The 20554-nt window shown below is 36.9% G+C and overlaps 1 protein-coding gene across 1 annotated transcript in view; it reads right to left on the minus strand.

Annotated features, from left to right (window-relative positions):
- CHRM3 (cholinergic receptor muscarinic 3) overlaps positions 1-20554 on the minus strand; it is a 281903-nt gene that overhangs the window by 181802 nt on the left and 79547 nt on the right. The window contains exon 2 of the mRNA XM_039388797.1: positions 17103-17215. The gene's annotated coding sequence lies outside the window, so the exon portion shown is untranslated. The remainder of the gene's footprint in view (positions 1-17102; positions 17216-20554) is intronic.

The raw sequence follows: 20554 nt of genomic DNA on the forward strand, positions 1-20554 counted from the left end.
TTATATGTTTTGGCTTTCATATTTTTAACCTTTACTAGCTCCACACACTTCATTTTATTTCTGTCCTACATCCATAATTTCACTTCTGTCAACAAGCCAAGAGATTCTCCTCAGGAGACTGGAAAGCCACTTGCTCCTTTTCCATGCTTTACTGACAGTAAACACAATTCCTGAAACTTGCTTGTGTAGCATTTTAAAGGTTCCCCTGGAGATTTTTGAGCATTGGGGGTAAACTGTTCAGCCCAGTCGGGCTGTTGAAACCCTGTTTCAACAGGCCAGCACTGGCAAGCATGAGGAGAGAAATGTCCTCTGGAAACCAAAAGTTCAAAACAGCTACTTCAGTATGCTGTGTAATGATTTATGTAAAACTAGCTGACTGAAAAGAAGAAAAATAAAAGCTGACCTAGAGTAGACTCGACAACTAAGCAACAGAATCAGCCACCAAGAGTTCAGTGATCAATAACAAAATTTAAGTATACACTCCTTAACATCACCCTTCTGTCTCTAGGTATCTTATCGAAAGCAAAATAACACAGATTTTTTTTCTAGTGAAAGGTACTAAAAAAAATTTAAAGGATTATCTTTCAATTATCCCCTAAACAAAAAAAGTTGCTTCTCAAAAATTAATAGAAAAATAGAATATCTGTGAAATGACATACTGAAGACTTAGTTACCAAATAATAATTGCCAAAATGCATGTCTGAAGTATATCCCACTTTATTTCATTATTACCATGCGAAAAAAACCCCACAAACTGCTTTGCATAATAAGGATCCTCAAATGCTTCCGTGGTGTAAATGAGAACAAGAGATAGAATGGAGATCTCCCACTTGATTCCCTCTGCTTCCTCGGCAGCAATAATGTACACTATGCACAGATTAAACCACAAATTACATTCATTAATGTGAAGGCATTTAAAGCCCTTATAACAAGAAAGAAGGTAAAGTTAATGCCACCTTCAACAACGTATGAAAAGATAAAAGACTGTTCAACAGCAAGAACAAGCTCGAGCATGCTGATGAGAAAATTAACTGACTAATTCATTAGCCACAAAAAGCACCTCATTTGATGACAAATTTAAAAAACCATTGGCATTGCTTCTGTTGCTTGTATTTCCTAGGAGCCCGAGCTACCCTCCATGCACTGAGATATTTTCCTCACAGAACTGTGACACTTTCTATAGAGTTAATCCTGATTTATCATGGGCTAGAGAAGACTATACATTAAAGCAGCAGGCTCAGCCCTGCAACATGTTGAGCGCTTTGGCCCCTGGCCACCAGAGCACTTAGGCACATATTTTATTTTAAACACATGAGTTCTGCTGAAATTCAGAGGGAAAGTCACAGTATAGAATGAGTCAGATTATGCTCTGCAAATGTGAAGCTGTATTAAAAACAAGAGCAAAACTATTTAAAACTAACACAATTATTTCCCTGGGTCAGGTAAATCTATCCTGGTAGACAAGTTGTTCTACAACATATTAATAGGGTCAGAGAGGTCTCTCAGCTTGCTCATGGCTCGGGGAGGCTCCTAAATTGGACAAACGTGAAAAAATTATTTTGCAGAAAATACTGTAAGCATTCAAAAGAAAGTTCAGCAATATCCTTCACTGCCACCAAAACCAGAAAGAAAGGCAGAAACTGAAACCTGAAGCATGTCCTCAATTCTTGTCCAGCCGGCAGGGTTCTGCACCACAAAGGATGTGCGTGTCCTTCGCAAAGTTATTCAAACTTACACCACCTTTTAACAGCTACCCAGGTCTGGCAAATTTCTTTTCTTCTTCACAGTGACATAAGTAATAGAACTGTATGAATTATTCCCCTGAAAATGTTATTAACATTTCAGTGTTAAAATTACACTGTGTCAAGTTGCAGACAAAAAAAAAAGGTTGAATTTGTAGAGTACAGAAAATTTCTGTAGACTCAGTGCTTCTAGGATAGGATTAAAAAAAAAAGAAAAGACATCAAGACCACTTTTACTTATGTATCTAAATATTTATTTACCTTTCAGATGAAAAACCTGAACTATAATTGTACCCTAATATGATCAGATTTTCTGAAATGTGGCTGTTACATAATGCAGCAATTTTATTTGAAAACAAATCTGTTTTTAATTTTGAGATCCAAAATTAATGTTAGCATATTTTATATCTCTTGCTCAAACACCTCAGAAACAATTTAAATAATTTTTGTAACATACTGTAATCTGCACCTTGAATGACAACCTCTACTCTGGTTATCAGCCTAGAGGGATAGGATAATACATAACCTCCTTGCTTCAAGAAGTATTTTATAATGCAAAATGTCACAGCTCTGTAAAGCAGTGCTAGCATATCTTAGCAAATTGTTGTATCAATGACATTTCAAAACTTCAGAGAATAGGAATTTTAAGATAAGAGATTAACAACATTCTGTTCTTGATTTTGCGGTACAGAAAATTGTAACCCTTCCACCACTGCAGCTGAGATCACCTCAGCTTCTCCAAAATCATCGTATTAAAATATTAAAAAATAAAATTAAATTTTAAAAAGAAAGGAAAATTCTAATTAGAAAAGCTTTTGTTTTTCAGTAATTGCTAGTGTAAACAATGTCCCCCACCTTTTCCCCCACTGAAATCCTCACTTGTTTCACCAGGTTTGATGGGAAACAGTGATTGAGAAACTTGGTTCCAGGCTTTGGGCTCCTTGATGAAAAGATCAAACAAGACACATTTGAGGCACAGGTTGCACAGACCTCTTGTATCTGCACAGAGGAGCCCAGAGTCTTGCAGCTGAAAGGAAAAGCTGGAGAAGCAGGCTCCAGGTGACAGTTCATGCCAGCCTCTGGGACACAGGATTTCTCTCAACTACCTGAGCCAGGGGGACACAGACCCACCATCCCCAAATCTAAAGAACTTCTTAGTTTGGAAAAGACCTCTTTGATCATTAAGTCCAACCATTAACCCAGCACTGACAAGTTCATCACTAAACTAAGACCCTAAGTGCCATCCATCCATGTCTTCTAAGTACCTCCAGGTTTGGTGACTCCATCACTTCCCTGGGCAGCCCGTTGCAATGCTTAACAACCCTTTTGGTAAATGTTCTTTGTCAGATACAAAAGTACTTCAAAGCTGTAATAAAAAGCATTTATTTAATATATTTTAACATCTTGCTTTTTAGTATCTATATCTGTTCATTTTTTTTTTTGTGCCAAGACTCTTGAAACATACCTTTCAGGAGCTGAAATATTGCCAGCCATTTCTTTCACTCTGGCAGCTACGATGCACACTGTTCAGAAGGTTGATTTCAACACACTTCCCCAGTGCTTCGAGACCTCTGTTTATAACTTCCTTCTAGGCCCTACCCTGCAGTGCTTAACTCCATCAGTTCTCATCAACACAACAGATTAGATTACTGAGCCTTGACAGCCTGTAGAAAAAGACTCAGTTTGAGGTACCATGCTATCCGTTCTGCTTTTCCTGATGCCAGTGGCTGCTCTGTAGAAGAGCTGCATCTGGGAAGTTTTGTATTTGTTTGTTTTAAGGGGGGTCCCATATGGATAAATAATTATGTTCTCCAGACATGATTTGACTTGGCTGCCAACGCATCGGTCCTGTAACATTGCTATACCACCATGTCTCACTTGTCTTTGATAAATTACTGAAGCAGGTACGCTTCTAAAAGCCACCTGGGATTGTATACATACATATTTAGCAAGGTGACATTCAGATACCGAGGTGCTCAACAGCAAAGGGTCATATGATCCATTTAATATATTGATTATTTTTATTTCAGAGGTTGCTGCATAGTCCAAGTGCCCTAATGATTAAGAGCTTCCCTTCTAACTCCTAAACTACTTTTTTAAATAGTTTATAAAATTACTCTTTCATTTAATGAGGCATTCATTAAAGAAGGAAAAAAAAACCAAAACACAAACCCACCCTAAACCAGCATCAGAACCTCAACAAATGCCAAAAAAAGTTTTTCAAAGTTCAAAAAGCAACTAGTGCAAGCAAACAAAGCAATAATCTGTTATGATCCATAAATAAGTAAGGGGAAAAACACAGCCTGGAATCTCTTTCATAAGCAAGAAGAAACAAGTGTGATAGTGACTGAAATGGACTGTACAAAAGCAGAGACACAGATAAAGTAGAGACTTAACCTAGTCAGAATTAAGCAAATATTGAAGAGGCCCATAAAAAAAAAAAGGGTAAATTTCTATTCATGTTGAAGGTCACTCTAAACCTCATTAGGTCATCAATTTTATCATTATTTTGACAAATCAGTAAATACAAAAAGGAAACAAACCCAAACCCAATCAGACTTACAAAGAATACTGGAGTACCTACTCTGCTGCTACCACTGAATGAGCTCAGGAACGAAGGACACAAGCAAACAGGCATTACTGGCAAACAGAGGGATGGGAGCTGCACTGGAGAGCAGTGCTAAGTCTGGACAACATTCCTTCTGCACTACACCTGCCAGTGCCTGGGAGACACAGCCCAGGCACCCCTGCAGAAAGTCAGGTTACAACTCATACCTTCAAGGCACCATTTAAACTCTTTTGTTGTAGCACCACATTGAGCTATGCTGGCATTGTGCAGCTCAGGACTGGCTTTCTGTCCTGCTATGTGACACAGCTGTACCTGCCACAGCAGTGCGGGATCACGTTTTGGGCAGGCACATCAGCAGAGAGATGGTCCCAACACCTGAAGAAAAGCAAGGAGATGGTGGGCTATGGAAAGGAAACTACCATGTCAGTATCATAGCTGACCCACGGTGAAACCAAAAGCTTTCATTTTGTCAGTGCTGGGACTGGAAGAGATTTCAGCACACGTAGACACAAGCAAATGCCAGATGTCGTATCGTACTTTCCACCGCACATTGCTGTAATTCCTTCTGCAAGCAATATGAGAAGAGTTTATTTCCACAAGTAAAAGTTACTTCCAAACTGATTTTCAACTGACCAAGACAGTCCAAAACATGTTACTAAGGTTAGAAACTGCTCTCCTGACCTGACTTAATAAGATCATTAACCTAGATCCAATTAGACACTGTTCGAAAACCAAATTATAAGAAACATATTTATAGACTTTTATTACAGAAAAAGTTGAATCATTGAATAATTCAAAAATATCAACACATTCCACTTGATCTCAATTTGATGAATTTATTTATTTTGTAAGTTTGATACACTGCCACTTTCTCCTGTTTAAAGTCCTGAAAATCACTCCTGTAGGAGTTGATATTAGTCCACACATTTTTACTTTTCCTTTTCAAATTAAAGTAAATGATAAAATCTCCATGTTGAAGCACAAAAAAAGTTGAGAAAACCACCACCACTTTATGCCAGATTAAACAAGCAGAGTTAATCAGAGAAGGTTTCACATTTGAACAAGTAGATATAAAACAGAGATAAGTAAATACACATACAGTAGAGTCAACTGCTTTGATTATATTTTCTATAACCCACAAGATGTGTCTAGAAAAAACTCACAGAGGAAAAACAATTGAGAGCTCAGACAGCTAATTAATACTGATAATTTAACTTGTACTCAAACACACCACTTACTGCCACCTGTACTCCATCAAGAAGTAGATGGTGACAGTTCTCAAGCAGTGCTAGTAAATTATTTTCATTTTGTCCTTTCTCTCATAAACAAAACATCACAGTGACAGGAGCTGCTTGACCTACTTTCTAAGGAAGAGATTTCCAAAGAAGCACAGCCCCACCTCCATTATTCCTGATTTCTGCTCTATTTTCTTTATATCTCCAGTATGTGCAAGAGCACACAAACCAGCTACTAAACTGACATACAGGTCTTTTCCCACTGTGTCACAGATGTCTAAAATTACCCTCACCTATTCTTTTCCCAAATTATGAATTTTAATGTATCCATATACTCCATTAGTAGAGGACAAGCCCCACAACTGCAGAGAAAACACAGACATAATCTTAGTTTACCACTTATCACAGTAGGCCATGAGACACTTGTTTTCCCCAGATTTTAGGGACCTACCAAACTTTAGGAGACTGCAGAAGAGCTCTGACAGACTTTCTGTGGATATCATAGAAGTGAAGTAACCTGGAAAAGTCTGTTTCTCTAACTTGTTAATAATTTTCTTAACTGCGTTATTCATGTATGAACAGCTACAAGTCCTGAAGTCATAAAATGTCATGAGGCTTCCCTTTGAAACCTCAGTGTCAGCTACTGTCGGGCAGATACACTTTCACGATAGCTAGCCTTGTTTTATCTTTGTCTTTTGTTTCCCTGTATGCCTGTTCCTTCCATTTTCCTCACCTCAAGACCCTCTGAAACAACGACAGTCTTTTTCTATTGAGCTTGTGCCAGGGAACAACCACCACCGTCATTCCAGTGTACTCTGGAGAGTATGATCTCTGGATCTCTATAGAAATGAAGTGGGTTACAGCCAACATATAGATGCTCACATATTTGGAAGCAAAATTCTTTTGCCACAATATAGTTTTACAATTAATTTATTGGAAAAGCAATATGGATTTAGTTACTGGGTGGCAAAAACGCATTCAGAATCTAACGTTATTTTGGGATGCCGGAAAAAGTTAACATGAGTTTGGGAAACACACAAAGAAACTCAGTTTTCAAAAACTTCCTAGAAAGTCATAGTTCCTAAGAATGAGTAGGGATGGCCAAAATATTCCTGGAAGATAGTGACCTCTGTGCTGCCTGAGGCTCAGAAGCAGGGGAAGAGGGAAAGGCAGAGCATGTTCAGCTTCAGTGTGGTATAACCCTTTCTCAAGTCTGGTGATTCAGTGCTGTTCCTGGCTGGGATAGCCAATCACGCCATCATAAAAACGTTTCTCCATTTGGTTGATTTTTTACCCATCACATCAGGAAACTGAAACATTACATTTTATGACGTAATTAGAGAATTTGAAAAAAAAATATTATAGCTTTATAGTTCTTCAAGTCTGAGAAGTGTCTAATTATTCCAATAATTTAGTCCAGACTGAGCACAGGCAGCTTTTTAAGTGTGTTGTATCACATACCTTTGAACTAAAGCATTCTTTGCAGTAGAATAACCACACAATGACAAATTTCTTCTCAATGAATATTGGTGTCTTGTTTTAACTCTCTTCTCCTACCTGGCTAATTTAAGTAAAGGGGGAGGAAAAACAGAGGAAAAGTAAAAGAGCTTTATTTCAGTCCTTCAAATAGTCAGGAGCTTATCAGTAATCACACACTGTATAATCATGAATTCAATCTAAAATGCACAGAACACTGGGAGCAAAAATAAAAGTCAAACATAATCAAAAACTGTCAACAATTATATGGCTCACAGAAACGTGGTATAAAAGCAACAGCATAAAACACAGTTAACAAGGAAGGTTTATAGCTTTCTTTAACCAAATAGAAGGGGAAGTCAGTGCTAGCAGTCTCATAATACTCAGTAAGGTGATGATAATTATTTATCCTCTGAACTAACAATGACTCTCTGTGAACAGATGAATTAGCCCTTATCTTATAAATTGCTCAGGATTATAGACATATGTAACAGCAGAGGATGCATGCAGCCCTCCCATGGATAGCACTGCAGTTACAGGCTTCTTGCTTTCATCTGTGTCACCCACAAAAGACTGGGAGCACAGGATGATGTCACCCCGTGTGGAGTCACCTTGCCCATCCTAAACACAGAATTTAAATCACCCCTTCCCAAAGCCACATCCTTTTAAAAATAGCCAAAGGTTATCTGTCTGTCTTGTCCAACTAGACTGCACCCAAATATAACAGATAAGAAGTCCTCCATTTTGTGAGAAAACCTTCTTTGTTTTTAAGCATACCCTGTCTTGCTTATTCACAATGTTAATATACTTCACAGATATTTAAACAGTGTCCTCTACATACACCATAAGGTTTCTATTTACTGGTTTATCTTTATTGTGCACAGGACAGAGAACTGGCAAATTTCAAATTGAAAAAAAAAAATCTATTGTGAATCATTTCTCCTCATTTAGGCTCTAGTTCTTCTGGTGTTAAAAATTTGTATTAGAACTTTAACAAATACGGTGAGCTTGTGCCTGAATCAGCTTTAATGTATAAATTTTCCAAACAAAAGAAATCTATGAGTATTCCTGCTCCATAGCTGACTCACATTCAGAACATATGAATGATTATTTTATGACCTTGCTTGGAGTTAACATAAAGTAGAGTTGCACTGCAATTTAAATTACCTCCAACCCTCTTTTGGCAAGAACAACTTTCCATGTACCTAGCCCTATTCTTGAGAGACCTGATTTTCTAACACCAATACTTGAATTCATTTAATCAGAGCTTTTCAGACTCATTGCCATCACCTGCTGTAGGTGCTAAAATGTTGCTTCAGACGCTTGTTGGAAAGTTTCATGCCTCAATTCTCACAGGATTTATCACTTTAAGGCAGATCCTTCACCTCCTCTCCCCGGCGTATGATCACACCCACAAATGCTCTATTCTCAAAAGCCTTCAACTGCTCTTTGATAGCAATGTAGCTGGGCAGCCTATCAAGCGATAAAACGATTTTCCTAATATAAAACAATGCTAGCTTCTTTTTCTAATACTGCAGAGACAAGATATCAACAATCTTTCAGGCATGAAAGGGGTGACCATGTGATATTTTAAAACCTCTTCTATATTACTGTGCTGTTACCTATTTCTAAGTGGAATCATTTTCTTCCAGGCATTTGAAGCAAAGTCACCTGGAGGAGGGAACACAGCAGAGCCAAGCAACAAAACAGCTTAGAGAAAGAACTAGAGAACAGCAGACTGTATAATTGAAATGGAGTAAAAAGTTTATAAGGCAAGATGTAATACAAGCTGAAATCTGGTCATCATAACCCCAAATGACACAGTTTGATTTATTATTACAAATGGCGAAAACCTTGGTGTCATCTCTTATTCAAAACGTTCCAGCCTTAAAGCATTGCATTGATTAGTTAGGACTACAGAAGAAAGTCTTGTATAATGCAGTCAAGCCATTAACTTCACTTGGTTGAAGACGAAACTTGGACTGTAAGTATCAAGTCCTGAATAGAGCTATATATTTCTCCAATGGGAAATAATTTCCACACCACTAAAATGCCCACATTGCTGTGGCGAAACACCGACTATTTAACTAAGCACCAAAACATCCATTTCACTTAGGAGAGGAAATGAAGACTGTCTACCACAGATGATTAAACATGTTAAACTAGTAAAGCTCTTCCCAACGAGAGGACATGGCAAAGACATCAGAATTCAAAGGTTATTTGGTTAAAAGCTACTGTATTGAGTAAACATAGGCAAGACACTAGTTTGATGCTACGTTGAAGCACTGTTGTACTCTTATAGTTGATCCTGTGTAAGGCAAAAGAATCTAATTAAGACAAAGATTCTTATTAGTTCAGTTAGTATAGGCAACATGAAAGGCAACAAGGAGCACAAGCTTGTCCAAAACAGAAAAAAATAGTAAAAAACTCCCAATAACATAATAAGGCAAAGATTGTCTAGAAGAGAGGTGACACAGGATTCAGTATAAGAGAAATTCCATCGCACAAAGTAGTTAAATGGGTATTACTGCTATAAAGTACTCTTTTCCAGTAACAAGTAGAAAAAGTAGAAAATTATTCAAAAAGTCTTGCTTCTCCCAATTTTATTTTTTTTGCAAAAAAACTCCTAGTTTTAATAAATTTAATATTCTGTTTATATATAAAAAAGGCATCAAGTAGCATGCAACATATAAAGTATGTTATTTTTGTGAATGTCAAACCATTGAGTTTCTATCATCTTGAGAGACAGCTTTTGTGTACTTAAAATGTACAATCCATTTGAACAAGTGTGGTCACTCCAGAGATGCAATTGCTGCAGGTCCAACAAAATAAAATGAACTATAGGAAGCACTGAGGTTTTCGAGGTTATCTTGGCTTGTTTTTAAAATAGGAAATAAAAATGCTGCATGCACAGACAATTCCAGAGGGTAATATATCCTCATCTATGATAAGTACCTAAGATAGATGTAAGAGAGGAACTGCCTTCTGAAGTTGTCTGCCTCTCCCCATTGCCAACTTAGAAAAACCAGGTGAATCCTGTCTTTATTTTAAGGATCTGAGTAATAAGAGATGCACAGTAATGGATTCAGAATTCAAATAAAGCATGCAATGGAAGAAAATTTTAAATTTTATTTTAAATGAGATTACTTTCCAAGTTCGCTCCTTTCCTCTTTTCTCTGCCCAAACAACTTATTTTTTAAAGTGCCCCTGTATAATTTAAATTTTAATTTTATCTTTTTATGTATGTGCACATTTGTATATATACACACACATCACACCTAAAAAAGCATCAGTTAATGACATACAGGAAATTGAATTAAGATACAACAGCATATATTAATTCTTAGAATGATGAACATTATGTCTCACTAAGCCAACCGGTCAAGACAGGGGATTGTCCCGCTCTGCTCTGGGGCAGCCTCACCTTGAGTACTGTGTGCAGTTTTGGGCACCACAATATAAAAAATACATTAAGCTCTTAGAGAGCATCCAAAGGAGGGCAACAAAGATGGTGAAGGTCCTTGAGGGGAAGTTGTATGAGGAGTGGCTGAGGTGACTTGGTCTGTTCAGCCTGGAGAAGACACTGAGAGAAGACTTCACTGCAGGATAAAAACTTAACAGAGAAGGATATTAAAGATGCTTTTGTCAAAAGCAACTCCACAAAATACAAAGTTTTGAGAATTTTATGCTAGTTTACTCCAACTTTGTTAATTTTCTGGAGAAGAAGAATATCAAACAGCATTTCATTGAAACCAGAGGGTCTGAAAAGATGAACATTATCTACAAACAGCAGTTCTTCTATCAGAAACTATGACTAATGTACTTGTAAAAATCTGCACTGATCTAGTTTTCTAGCAACAGTTCTGATCTCAATTAGATAGTTCTATTCAAGCTAAAAAATTACCAATATCTATATTTTTTATAGACAACAATAAAAGAAAAAATGAAAAAGAAAAACAAAACCCAAGCCTTAGTTAAATTTCTGAAAAAATTTACTCAGATTTAATATAGACTTCATCTAAAAGCAATGAATGCAAAATTGAACTGTGGATGAACTGTGGATGATGAATTAAACTTATGAATCTCATTCTCCTCCTTCTCAAGTACTCGATTAGTTTTTTCAAATGCCTAGATTTTGTTTCCCTGAGCTGAGAAATATAAATTGTTTATCAGAAACTCCATCTTTTCTACAACTTTGCTATTGCTGATGCTGGCCTTGTGAATAATCAAAGTTAGAGGAAATACAGATGCATTTGATTAGTTGGAAATCACAGAACTGCAGTGATTCTTATTTGTTTTCTACATTGTGCTTTGCGAACGTACTTTTCAAATAAGTCTTAAAATTATTATCCTTAATTTGGGCACATGTCCTTATAACTATTCTCTGCTATTAGGAAAATTATATTATAACATTGGTATGTTGAAAATAATTAAAAATAAAATGAAAACTTAATTCTTACCTCATTGTAAATTTCAGCAGCCTACATTTGTGAACAGTTTCATCAATGAGCTGCTGATTGCACAAGAGGCAACAACTGACAGTAAATAAGGAGAGTGCTGATGCAGCTGATGGCAGTGTCTCTAGCTGGGTAGATGTTTACACTCTTGAGGTTTAAGCCCACAGAAACCTCATGTCCTTCTCAGGTGCCAAGGTGGATTCATGTCACAGAATAAACCCCAGCACGAGTAGGGACCAGGAGCAGAGGGGACAGGCAGCCAGCAGAAGTCACATCTGCCCTCATCTGGGTGGGCAATGGTCCTGCCTGGAGTGGGAGGAGCCAACATGTCCCTGGGTCTTACAAATACTCATAAGTATTCTAATTATTTAGATGATTGGAAAAAAATTAATACAGTCTTCTTAAAACTATTTCTATTAACTATTATTTACTATGATTATCAAAGACTTGTTTTCCTCTGCCACAGGGCCATATAGTTATTAAATATCTCAATATCATCTTGTTTATTTCAAAATTATAGTCATCTAAAAAAACTATTTCCAACATCTATATTTATATAATATAAACTTCCAAAGCTTCAAAATAATAAGTATTCAGAAAGAAAGTTTGCCTGCTAAATATGAAAAAAAAAAAAGAAAAAAATTGCTAATTGCTTTAAGAAACATACTTTTTTTTCCCCCCAAAAGTCCCTATTGAACCATTTCTGTGAGAAACCTGGGAGTTAAACTCAGGTTTCTCAGGGATATTGAAAGAACCACCTGACTTCAACAGTTAATGTCCACCAAACAGAGGCTGGATATATTTAGGGTTTTTTTAAAAGAAACAGAATTCCACTTTCAGATACATTGTTGGGTGATTAATCCTAGGTAATTTTTAGGTCCTCGTTTTTTCTAGTAAGCATTTAGCATATTTTCTCAAGCTAGGTATCCAGAATTAAAACTGTGTAATTGATTACCCTGTAAACCGGGCAGCTGTGTAGGTCAGAAGTGTAAGCAAGCAAGAGAGGCAACATCACAGGCAGTGATGCCATGTGTCTCCTGCTGCCAGCCCAGCCACCCTGAGAAACGTGAAAGAACACCTGGCAGCCGATTTGCCTAGCACTTGCAGAAGCTGAAGTAAACAAAATTCTGAGGTGAATCCCTAAAACCCATCTGTTGCCCCCAAGAGGAACCCAAGAGAAGTGGCGAGGATGCAGCTGCTGACATCTCCTGGCCTCCAGCACACAGGCAATGCTGGCCAGATCACCTGAACATGCATTTCAGTGCTGTGAGCACGCTAGTGTAAGAAAACAAACTAGTAAAGTCAACTCAGTTACAGATTTTCTAAAATAAAGCCACCTCTCCCTTCAAAATGATATCTCACTGAGTTAGTTCCACTAATTTCATGCAGCTCAACAAGGTTTAACTTTAAGGGAAGAAGCCAGTGCTGCTTGGGCACCACAGGTAATTCATCACCGATACAGCTCTCCTAGATCACACACCATTTAAACACTTCCAGCTTTCCAGGATCCGCCCCTATCAAACTGATAGTGGGTTGGATAGTACTATATCTTGGTTATCCATTGGAATAGCAGGATTATCCTCATAGCAGGTTTATCCTCATAGCAGGAGAACAGAAAAAAAAATCAAACAAGCAGATTGGAAGCAATTAATATATTCTTATGTCATTAATTGTTAATGAGAAAAAAATATAGATTAATATTCTAATTACAAAAAATAATCAGTTTACTAGTGTTTACTTGTGGCTTTTTTTTCTTACCCTAAAAAAACTGGCAAGCCCTTAGTCTTTTGTAGAAAATGGCTGCCATTGCTTTTTTACAGCAGCATAGCAGAAAAGCTAAAAATTAAATATTAATTCACTGAAATTATTTTCAAGCAAGTTTGCTGGATCTTTAAACCCAGTATTTTTTTTAAGAGCCTGCTGCAGTTAAAGAGCATAGAATTTAAACACAATAGTAACATTACCACAGAGCCTCTTCTCATTCCAAGCAGCTTTACAAAGTTACTATTTTTTTTTAGATGCAAAAAGCTCATAGAGGTAGTTACTTGGTAGAAATAGTTTATGAATTCAAACCTTTAGAAAGTGAAAATATTTTCTCCATTCAGATAAAGAAATTGTTTGCAGCACTTCATTTAAAGCCAATACCTATCACACTCACATTAGAAGGATGGTCTTTAAGAGGAAATAAAATGATGTAACAATCCATTGACTAGCACATTAATCAGGACATGCTGATAGAGAATCATTAATCAAGATTCTCTACTAATAGAAAATCACTAGAAAAAAGCACATCAGCAGCAATGCCTCTTCAGTTACTGGGCCTAACTTTGAGGCTAGTTTCTCTGTAGCTTTCAAAGCTTCTGTGACATAATTTATTCAAGACTCTTGACACAGTGCAGTCCTTCTGGATCACAATATCAGCTTGAAAATGAAGTACGCAAAGGCTCAGGGAAATGAAAGTAAAAGGGCAAAGGGGAGTTCTTACTTTATTTGAATGTACTGAAGCAACATTAAAAAACTAGTTTAAATTCACCTAAATCAGAAGTTTTCAAGACAAATATTAACAGTTACTTCTTTGTTTCTATCTATTAGCTGCAAGCACCTCAGTTCAGGATATATCTCAGTAGGATTGTGATTACTTTCATAAATAATATATGCTTCATTTTGATTCTTTCACTGTATCTGCTATGCCATTTATTCTGTCATCCAAACAAAGCCCATGATGTGTTCAAATAGCTCAACTAGCAAGTGGTGTGGTCAGATGGACCCAGGTTCACTGAATGCACCTGTGTGAACTCTGATGGAGCAACACTCTAAGAAAACTCAGCGGCTGTCTAGAGAACTCTGAATTTCCACAACAGGCAGAAAGCAATGGAAATAACAAAAATTGATTGGTTTAAAAATTTTAATGATTATTTACAGTTAAAATGGAGCACTTCAGTTGCACCGCTATCTGTAAACTGTGAGGAGCCTTCAGCACAGAGAGGCTGAAACAACAGTTCAGAAGCAGAAATATCCAAAATGCAAGCTTACGCTGTTTAGTGTTAGTACAGGAGGTTTCAGTACATGGTTTTTGACAGCTTGTTTTGAACTGAGAAGCTGAGATATAGGGCTAGGCTTTCTCCATGTTTTCTTCTCAATGCCTTTTTTTCTTTTTTTTCCTTTTTTTTAAAGTCAGGTAGTAGAACTGTAATCTTATCTCACAATTGCTGAGTTGTTTCTTCAAGTGGTTGTCTATATGAAGTAGAATGAAAATACAGAAGGCACTCAACTGTGCTGATGTACAGTTTTGCATTTAGAGTATTCCTTCCTTGTAGAGATTTTATTGCCTTTTCACGTAAGTTCTTCTCAAATACCACCATGTCCATTTCATCATCTTAGCATACCTTTCTGTAGTAGGTTTTTCTGGTCTAATGGGGTATAGGATTTGAGAATAAACTAGAAATATTATTATCATTATTATTTTATAGATTCTAAATGTGTATTAGTATTTTGAATATTGTTTCTTCTCTTGTAGGGTTTGAATTTGATGAGTAAAGCTTACTTAGCCTCTAGATATCATTCTGCAATCTACTGTAGTAAAGGCAGAAAATCCTCTAGGTTTCACATTACATGTGGTGTCATTCAGTTTACTTCCTGATGTCCACCTTAGCTTTATCTGGTTAAAAAGAAGCAGTGGAGTAACTCACCAGACATTTGAGAGCCTACATGAGCCTTGAGTGGATACAACAGCAAGGGGAGTGGATGAGGATGCCCTTTCACAGGCACATCCTCGTTGCTTGAATATTTTGACTGCAAAGAGGAACAATTCTAACAAATAAGACTGACAAAGCAGTGTTTTTTTTAATTTTCAGGCCAATGTAAAATGACATTTCTTAAACAATTTAAGATCTCATCACACTTTTTTTTTTTCAGTTTGGCCACAAAGGAATTGCTGTGGACTGCACTGGATTTTGTTCTCCTGGTGGCAAACACAGAGAATAAATGCAGTAAAATGTGGTGTAGTAGATCTCTGCAAAAGGAGACAAAATCCTGCAGTATTTACACATATGGGATAGACAGTTTTCTCTGTCTAAAGAAGTTAATTCTTCCACCAGACCTGTCACAAAGTCCTTATTTCATCATGAAACAATGCATATTCAGGATGCAAAAAACAGGCTCAGAAATGTATGGCACTCGCTGATAAGGAAGAAGAGAAAAGAAAAGGTCAAGTCTTTGGAGCAAATCTGCTAATTTGGCAAAAAAAAAAAAGCCTGGTTAGGGAACAATGCAGAACTCAATGAATACCCAGGGAAACGCCTTGCAGAATCAACAGGTGCTAGATAACGCATCAAACAACATCAGTTTTTTTTCCTCAATGATTTGCAGGTGGAAACAAGTGAGACGATGCTTTCTTTGCTATTTATCTGGCTCCCTAGTTTCAGAGTTGTGTGGTTAGTACCTGGGAGACATATAATTTGAAATGCAAAGCCAGCTGAAATTGGTAAAAGAGAAGCAGACAGAAGATGCCCTCCACAGGAGAGCTATATGACTGTCCATTTCAATCTGTAAATACCCATTTTCACCAAAAATAACAGTAACCAGTTTTGCTGGTAAACACCTCTATCCATTTATATGGAATATTTAAACACACCTTTCTATTATCTAAGTGTAAACACACCTCTAGAAACTTCATTGCTTCGATCTTTGTTCATTACAGTACTTAAGCATATAACAAAAACGGCTTTGACTAATGCAACTATTCCATAAAATTCAGTATCATTCACAAACTGTAGTGTAAGAGGCAAATCTAAACACTTATAAAGGAGAAGAGTGAAACCATGGGGATTTTAACCTCAAATACTTAACCTGATATTTGGAGAGGAAACTCTGCCCTCTTTGGAGAGGGCTGTTATTTCTGGTGTAGTAAAGAGTAGCCAGTGGAACATTTTAAGATCCAAATTTGGTCGGTCAATGTGTTTAGCCAAATGAACAACTAGTGCTTTGGATTTCATTATTGTGTGTCTGGACACTGTAAATCAGAAGTGATAGTTCAGTTATAGTATGAGCAGCCTTGCTTTCAAAATTATTGTTTATACGATATTTAACATTGTTCACAGATACTAAAATCAGATTAATTGTAGGCACAAAACAGAGATGCAGTGCAAAAATAAAACTGAAAAACTCTTTCCAAATATTTTCTCCAATTATTTTTCCTCTGTGTTTTGTATTATATTTGTAACATGGTTACAGTTGTTTTGTTCTTAAATACATTGTGGTATGTGGCTTACTAAAAAAGAACAATTGCTTGAAATCTAATTTGAACTAAGACACACCACATGAAGGTGAAGATGCTTTGAAGCTGAAGGGAAAGATAACGTTTCAAACTGTGTATTGGGATCTTTGCACAGCTCAAAAATCTTCCAAAAGAGAGAAAAATTCTGTATGGTTATTTTTTGAACTTAAGTTTTTAAAACATTCTCAAACAGCTTACAAAAAAGAGTGGGGCTTATGTATTCAGTAAATTGACAACTCTAGGATAATCCACATGAAAACAATGGAAACAACATTTAATGTGGTCACTAAAAAACATTTACTTCCTTCTCTGAAGTACTTAATAGGTATGTACATAAACAAAACTCACCATGGACACGGAAGAGGAGAAGCATATATCATGTTTCAGACGACTGTAAATCATCCAACTGGTAGTCCATTATACCATAAGCTGAAGAAAGATTTTGCCATAACCATCAAGATCTTAAAAAAAAAAGAAAACACAAAAGATAATCAGACATTGAAGCATTGAAGTAGTGAAAATTGAGTGTTCCTTATTTAAAATACAGCTTTGCTGCTCTCTAAAGCACACTTTTAAAACAGTTACAAAAGAGCCTGTTGCACACCATCCCCATCCAGCAATAGCTTCTCTTGCAACCACTGCAATGGTTTTTGCTCAGATACTTCATTTGCAGCTATTTTGCAGATTTTTTGATTTTCAGCTGACTTCGGGATTCAGATCTTTTATTCAATGTTGTTTAATGATGTCAGCTTTATGCATCGGCATTTTACTCAAAACAATATTGTTCAAATGCTATTTTATTTTCCTTCTTGTTTCACTGATGTAGGACTTCACACAAAAATCACATGCCAAAATTAACAACAGAGGTTAACGATGTGGAAGAGCACCACACGTGAGCAGGCAGTCTGTCTGGCCAGCAGCCTGGCACACACATCGGCAGGCAGTTGACAAAGCCAACACTTCTAACATGAAGTACATGCTCTTGGGTTAAGAGCATGTGCAGAACAGGAAACATCCACCACCCCATCAACAGCTACTATTCCTATTAATTCCTTGTTTCTATTTCACTAAACAAGAAGGCCAGAGTGCTACAAAGCTTGTTTGAGGATCTGTCCCAAAGCTGCATTTTTAAATGCTGCATTTTTAAACACTGCTGATGGGCAGAACAGCAAGAGAGCTGGGTTCCAGGCCAAGTGGCTATATGGCACTGAAAAACTTATTTGTTTTTTTGAAAACAATCTTGTTTTCTCCCAATTAATCCTTAGTAGGCCTTCTTGAAAGAATTTTTTAATGGAATCATTCTTTCATGGTTCCTTCAAATTCCCAGGAAGTGCTACAACTGAAACTGAAACAGTGGCTCAAACTGAAAATTTGACAAATATAGGGTTGTTGGCTCTGGTGGTTTGAGTTTGTTTGGGGGTTTTTGTGTGTTGGTTATACTTTGTTGTTAGTGTCTGGTTGATTGGTTTTCTTTGCTTCCTCAAAGCAAAAAGGGATGGGAAACTTCCACCACGGTTGAAGCAGCTCAGGGGTAGGTACAGAGAGAAAATAAACTGCCTAACCTGCCCCTGTTACTACTGAAACACACGTCAAAATGTACCTGTTTTGAAAAAAAAATATTTTACTGATGAAGACAGTATTTATATGAATATGTTAGTATTTTAAACCAGTATTTCAAGTTTACAGCTTTGCTGTGTCTATGTATTATGCAGTACAAACTTTCAAAATTTAATGCTTCCTGAAGACAATAGTAAATTTAAATAAAATAGGAAAAATGTAGAAGAGAATCCATACAGTTACCTGGGGTCTTTTATGGGACACACTCTTTTTTTTTTCCTCAAAGTCTGCAAGAACCAGGACCTTTATCATAAGCTCTTTCCAAAACTTATTTAGACAAAGTGATCTATTTGTTACATCATTCATCATTTCCAGCTCTGCACCTATGACAGGGTACTAGCCCGGCCCTGCCAAGACAGTAAGGTGGGTAATCAGATAATTAGCTTTTCCCCTAAATTACTCCTTGCATATGTTTAGACCTCACTGAAGGACTTCCAGGTGATTAAAGGACTAAATAAAACCCCAACTGAAAACAAAACAAAAAATCCACACAACAACAATAAAACTAGGAAAAAAACCTTTAAAGTTTGGTGCTTTTTTATGCCTAAGAAAATTGTGAGACAATTTTCCACTCTCATAGTTTTTTCCTTTAAAAAGTTTAAAATTAATGAGAGAACTCAAGGATGTATGAGCACATGCTCCCCTTTCCTCTAAAACTATATTCCCCAAAATTTTCACAAATTTTGCATATTCTTCTTTGCAGTGTGAGAAGCTGTAGAATGTAGAAAGCCATCAATATGCACAATGAACAGGGCCTGGTAAGGAAACTGCTGCAGTCACATTACAATTCTGAAGAACTACACTTTTGTTTAACTGCACTGTCTTAACTAGGACGTAGATGCTGTCTAAAGTGAATGCATTCTTTTATATGTCAGTGGACCAGTTACATACACATGATCAATCACTGTGACTCAAATGCAAGAGAACTGATTTACTGCTGTGAATTGCAAAGTTATTAAAACATTTTAACAGAAGCCCCTGACCATCATTCCATTATAAAATTGTGGGCTTTGTCTTACAGGACTAGATTTCTGACCTGCATTTGAGAATGCTTTAGTGACCAATGTAAAAAGCTGGAAATGATGTTTACACATTCTGCTCAAATCTTTCAAGAAGATGTCTGCAGAGCCAAAACAATACAAGTTTTGGCCTTCCTGTGGTATTTTGACTGCCAACAAAATGAAAAGCCATAAAAAGACTTTGATGTTTTCAATTATTTATGAACATGAAATAAAAAATAAACCTTCCAAGGACTAACATCATTATATCTTTTGAGGACGCACAAACCCAAATAAGGTACTATTCACCACAGAGAGGCTTTTGAAGGAAGCTACTAAATATTAACAGGAGTGACAAAACATCTGAAATACAAACAACTAAAAATCTGCTCATTGGAGCCAGTGTCTTGATCTGTTCCCAGCACTTAAGTGGCACATGTGGACAGTAAGAGTTTGTGACTTCTCTGCTGGACACAAAACATCTAGTTGAAATTAAAGTCCCACATATAACTACACAAAAAACAGCAGTCTCTCTGCATCAGCATTATATTGGGACCGCATGTCCCTGCAGCCAGCCCTCGTAAGGTCAGCAGTGCTCCAGCACAGGTACAGGGAGTGGCAATAGTACCACCTCCACCATGAAGGGCAGCCCGCTCCAAGGGCAGAGGTTCTAGGGTCAGCAGAATACAAAGAGACTTAGATGGTATCTGTGGATGAAATAAAAACTTTATCCTGGATTCACATCTCAAAAAAGTGGACACAGTTTTAGACTGTACATTTGTGTCACTACCATCTCCACAAAAACCTCTCTAAAAAAGGGTGATTTCTTGAGTGTCCTATGCAGCTATACAAGCACCCAGATGGAAAATGAATTAGCAATTGATGTCACTAATCAGAAAAGTTGATTTGAAGGAAGCGAACATTATTGACAGAAGTAGGTTGCAAGCTTTATTCTCTATTGAAATCTAAACTGTCATTTCAACGAAGGCAAAGGGGCTTTTCTAATAAACAACCTGCACTGAAGACTAATTAGAAACCACGGGTATTTTGCGTGTATTTCACAATCAATGAATGGTTACTTTCAAATAGACAACTGCAAATGGCTCGGCTTGTACAGGTAAAATTAAGGAGTCAATAGCATACCCTTTATTGTCGTGTTATAGGAGCCTGTCCCAGTGCTGCTCA

This window comes from Pipra filicauda, unplaced genomic scaffold, assembly GCF_003945595.2.
Source record: "Pipra filicauda isolate LSUMZ 115617 unplaced genomic scaffold, ASM394559v2 scaffold122_size2191957_pilon, whole genome shotgun sequence".
Taxonomy (NCBI): domain Eukaryota; kingdom Metazoa; phylum Chordata; class Aves; order Passeriformes; family Pipridae; genus Pipra; species Pipra filicauda.